This window comes from Electrona antarctica (assembly GCF_951216825.1).
Source record: "Electrona antarctica genome assembly, chromosome: 17".
Lineage (NCBI taxonomy): Eukaryota > Metazoa > Chordata > Actinopteri > Myctophiformes > Myctophidae > Electrona > Electrona antarctica.
The window spans coordinates 11749078-11755077 of record NC_136798.1 but is presented as its reverse complement, the minus strand read 5'-3'; positions in this window follow the sequence as shown (position 1 = coordinate 11755077).

Below are 6000 nucleotides of genomic sequence, written 5' to 3'. Positions count from 1 at the left end.
TCCAGCTAGATCTGGTCCAGTCCAGCTAACAACACAGGGTGGAGGCACTCCACGTCATGTAATCCCCTACTAATCTCACTCAGCTTCAAATAGATATTTATACAGTATATACAGTGTATGAGTACATCTCATGCACTCATACAATATTAAAAGTGCAAAGTAGCAGTGTTTACCACCAAGAGACACCTTGTTTCAACTGCAGACAACAAGCATTTGTCTGTGCATTCTTGAAAAGGTGTTAAATTAACTCTTGGAAGCGTAATAATTTAATAATTACGCTTCTTTTTATATATAAAAAGATTGTGCTGAGCCCTGCAGCAAAATACAAATATACATGAAAAATGAATATGTTCCTATGGTAGATCTCCCCCTTATATGTTACAATTATGAGTGAGAGAGGAATTAAATAAGCAAACATTATTTTGTTATGCAGCAGTTGTATCTCTGCCATGCATAATCCTACACAATAAACCTAAGCACAGGATACAAGTCAAGAAACAGCCCATAGATGTCAGATCACTGGCCGGCCTCCCACAGAGGAGGGACTTTTATGCTCTGTGACTGTGTTCCATCATGGCATTACCATTACATGCCACGATAAATGCCGGAGGATAGGATTTAAAAGCAGATACATCGTAAAATCCTCAGTGCTAATTTAACACTGTGGGTGTACAAATGAAAAGGGTCTATTTGGTTCCATCTGGTTGAATCAATGGATGACTTAACACTGAAGATTGTACTGTGTACACACAAAATACACTAGTCAAAATTTACCCCAGTCTGTCATATTGAGGGGACACTCAGTAGTCAGTAACACTATACATACAATATAAAATAGATTAGAAACTAAATGTGTGCAAATGTGTGCTTTAACTTTGTCCGTAAAGAACCTGAGATATCTTTGAATGTCGTCCTTATAAGGCACAGGGCATTCAGGGGAATACCAAAGGGACTGTGGTTAAAGTGCAACATCAACCCGGCTCCATATCTAACATCAAAAGCTGCCACTGTCTGTCTTATACTGCATAGTTAAATTCAGCACTGCAGAGAGAATCTGCATTGTGTTGAACAGGAGAGGTAGTTTGTGGAGAGGGTGGGTTGTGGAGAAAATCCTAATGTTACTATGCATAAGCTGAGCCGTAAGGCAACAATCTTCTCAATTCAACCAGTTATCAACAAAGTCAGAATTAAATCCGGAGCGGGCCGATCTTGAACTTCCACCACACAGAGGGCATTTTGGAGTACACAGTAAAATCCTCATTAATCATAATTCTGAGAGTTACAAATGATCAGAGTTAAATTAACACTGAGGATTTTACTGTGCAGGGATTTTACACAGAAAAGCAAACCACTGTTGGAAAAGAAGCACAGGTCATTCCTGTGAGTTCCCAATTGGAACATGTTACTTCTGTCCACGTCATCGTTGTCCAGTGGAAGTCTGATGGAGACTGGCTGAATAAGGGGTCACAGTTGTAATGTGTATGTGCATGTTTCTGTGCATGTGTGTGTGTGTGTGTGTGTGTGTGTGTGCGTGCCATCACATCTCATCTCAGGAGGTGACTTGCTGGCTTGTAGTTCAGGGTGAGCTGTCGGGAGCTGTAGCCAGACACGCCGATCCCGAACAGTCCCATCATCATGGCCATGCGTGGCATCACAGGGCCTACCCGACTCTGCAGCACCGTCTGAGCTGCCTGAGTCTGAAAGAGAGACAAAGGGTCACTACTAGTGTAGTGCCACCCACGCAGTAGCCATGACAACCACCACTTAATTTAAGAGTCAGCATCACGCCAGGGCAAGGTTATTATTAAGCATGTAACAGTATTGTTGTTAAGCCTACTCAGTTATATCACAGTCACAGCTTATGTTATGACAGGGTTGGGAAATTAAAAGTTGTGTCCAACAGATCACGTTGACTTGTTATCGTGATAATTCGTATAGTGAGTTTTTGTCATCGTTACATGCCTTCATGTTATTATGGTTAACAAAAATGATGAAAATTAGATATGGAAAAAACTAAACATTTTAGTTAATGAGGGTTTCAAAGAAAGCAATAAGGTACACCCGCACACTGTGTATCTGCTCGGCACAAGAGTATTGTCTTATTTAATGAAGCAACGTTTCGGTCACTAGGGACCTTCCTCAGGCATGTTAATGAGGGTTGACAAAAATGATAGCTAACTGAAACAGCATTTTATGATTATAAAACTAGTTAAAGTAAAATCTTTCACCATTGTCAATTTATTTCGTATAAGCCTAATACTTTAGGTGGATATGAAATCCATTTTCAATCTTTTTTCTTTTGCTGTGGCAGTATGTTTTTAATACTACAGTACATTCTCTGACCTTTTTAAAACTCACCCTTGACAAAATCTCTATTTAAAATATACAAATAAAACTAACACTAAAAGTAATAAAGACTCAACAAAGGGGAGTGCTAGGATCTCCGTTTTGGCACATATTTGAACCACTTAAGCCCTGTATAATTCATCATAAGACAAAGTCAAAGTCATACGATTTGTCACACACGTTACCGCAGTGAAATTTGTTCTCTGCATTTGACCCATCTCTTGGAGCGGTGAGCCGCAGCCAAGGAGCGGTGAGCTGCAGCGTGCGCCGCGCTCGGGAATCATTTGATTAGTACATTTGACCCCCAATCCAACCCTTTGATGCTGAGTGCCAAGCAGGGAGGCATTGGGTCCCATTTTTAGAGTCTTTGGTATGACCCGGCCGGGGATCGAACCCCGACCTCCCAGTTTCAGGGCGGGCACTCTAACCACAAGGCCACTGTCTGGTCAACAAATAGCGAAATAGCCTATCTACAGCTCACAGCGCATAACGATGCAATGCGCTGTGAGCTATCTGCTATTTTCACTATTTTTGAAAGAGTTTATGAAAAATGTGAGACATTAAAAAAGGGTTTATATGGTTAATTGAGAGGAAAATAATTAGGCAAACCCATGCAGCTACAGTAACAGTATGTCTGTATGTTTCTCTTTTCAGGATTATGGAGATAATGGGCATTTCTGAATTTTAGGCCAACACATGCCCTGAAGCCATATATATATAAATAGTATATAAAGAGTTATTACATTTTCTAATGCAAGAATGTACCAAAGTAAATGAAGTATCCCACTCTGAGCTTTGTTCTACACAAATGGCATAAGACCTATACAACTCAATTCATTTTCCCATCCACCCATGTCTGAGCGGTTATCTAACCGTAACGCCTATGAACTAAAGCACTGAAGATAATCAGGCCTGACAACCTCCTGTTTGAAAGATAATGTGTCACAGGCATCTAAATGCAGCTGCAGGCACCCGAAATACCTATACCAGGGTGATTTAGAGTGTGGATCTCATGCCATATATTCCACTGCAGCTAGATCCTATTAGCGGGCACTTATCTTGACCCTGGCCTGGACGATCCATGAGATCACTGTCTCAAGTCCATTTTAAAACAGGATGCTACTGTATAATCCTCTCAACTAATCCTACACGGCCTGGCACACACTGGTCTCTGAACCGCCAGAACATTATTGGTCTGGTAATACTCTTTGAGCAAATGTCACCAGTGAAAACACACTCATCTTCTGTTAATAATGGCCTTTCCTTCGGCTATGCAATTGAAGTGGATGGATTCATTGAGTCACATCAATTCAAGTACATAGGCTACTGTAGTAGTGTAGGACATTACAACTAAAATAATTAAATTGATTATTAGATGGAATGTTCTCTACTCTTATGCCAGGGCAAATTTCCCATTGTTGATTCTAATAAAATCTCTCTAAAAAGGAAGGATAACTCAAAAAGCATGTTACTATACACTAGAAGAAGGAAATGTACATACTGTAGTGTAGGACATTAAAACTAAAATAATCAAATTGATTATTAGATGGAATGTTCTCTACTCTTATGCCAGGGCAATTTTCCCTTTGTTAATTCTAATAAAATCTCTCTAAAAAGGAAGGATAAGTACAAAAGCATGTTACTGTACGCACCTGGAGGTATCTGATGTACCCAGTGGTCAGACGAGGAAAGCGGAAAAACATATTTGTTGTCTCCGGAGATTCACAAACAAAGCATAAAAAGAAGATCCTTGAAGACTTCCTACACCTTCCTCGTGTCCCTTCTCCTTCTCTGTCTCTAGCCTGGTTCTCCTCCAACAACCTGAGTGTGACAACAACGGTGGAGGTTCTCCCCAGTGTCCACAGACACACACCTGCTCCCTCCACTCAAATAGACACACCTGGACTCTGTTGATGTCTCTGAGGGAGACTCATCCCCACAGGTAATATATAAAGGCTAGGCTTGGTTGCGTAAGGCAGTCACATGGTGTGTGTGTGTGTGTGTGTGTCTGTCTGAGGGATTAGTGGACCATTGGCCACTGTGATGTACCTTGGTTGTCCCATATTGTAGGGAATAAACAAACCGCTAACCCCATCAGCGGCCTGCAACACACTAGCTGGCATGACGTCAAATTGCAATTAGTTACAGCTAAAAGGCAAATTACCTTAACAGGATATATAGTATTGGATGCATCAAGTGTTTTGGTACAGTGGATGCTGGCTATATCCATTCAATTAATAATAATAATAATAATAATGAATACTGTGTGTGTGTGTGTGTGTGTGTGTGTGTGTATATATATATATATATGTGTGTGTGTGTGTGTGTGTGTGTGTGTGTGTGTGTGAGGTTTTCCAAGTAAGCCTATGCACTAGAATAGTTCATATTCTGACTCAAGAATTGTCTACATTGTTGTAACACAACATATGGGCTTCAAAATCTGCCTCAACTTTTGTAGAAAAATAAATAAATGAGAAAATAAAATAGCAGTCTGTGTGGTGTAGAATGATGTCATTAAGTAGTATCTAGTAGTCTAGTCACTGCTATTCAACTCCTAGTTTCTGAAATGATGGTACACTTATGCGTGCTTGTTAAGATTCAAGGTTTCACACTGGCTGCTCCCTCTGTCACGAAAACTGTCTTTCCCAGTGGATTTCCAGGAAGGATTCTCCAAGCTCGGTCTTTCCCAGTGGATTTTCCAGGAAGGATTCTCCAAGCTCGGTTATTTCTGTGACTGTCGTCTACAGTCATGACATGCAATGCACATTGACATGCAATGGTGTGAAGGCGGAGATTAAGTTTTCACCCGCTTGTCTGTATTAGTGGGTGACACAAACCGCATGTGAACGCTGCCAGTAGGCCAAGGAAAACACACACGAATGTTTCAAACCGGCCTCAAGGTAACACTATACCTGTTATTGTTATCCCTGAAAAAAGGCGGTGATCTGAGCACTCAAAAAGGTAAAAATGAGGAGAGGGTGGATAAAAGTCAAGGTACTTTATTTAGAAAAGTTAAAAACAGCCAACATGTTTCAACATGTTTTTACTTTTATTGCACCTCCATCGAGAACCTGGTTGACTCTCTCTTTGTCGACCTGTTATACATGAACGTAGATCGTATAATGAAAATTGTATGGATCCCTTGGAAGTCTTGCTCAAGGACCCTTTAATTGACACTAACTCTGGGGGAGCCTGCCTCCACTACTGATTTAAACATGTATCATACCCATTTTTAATATTCCACAGAATCCACACCGATTGGCAATTATTGGCTTCCAATCAGAAAACATCATGTCTGATCGATCCCAAATCTGAATCACTAACAACGCAGAGCCAAACGTGATTTCACCTAGACCCATAGGGGGCACCCCAAATGGACACGCCACTGTTCATTTCATTCATTTATTGCAGAAACATGATTTTCACCCCCCACTGAATTAGCTACACATGATCCTGATGTGACAATGAGGGTAAAACATATTTTTGATATTCCATACTGTTTACCTGGCTGTAATTGGCTTGCAGAATTAGTGGCAGGGGGTGAGGGGCCTATTTCTAAATTAGATCTGTCTAAATTGTCATACATTTTTGCAGCAATAATAAACAGTACCGGTAATACCATAACTAAGACAAATGATGAAAACACAATCATTA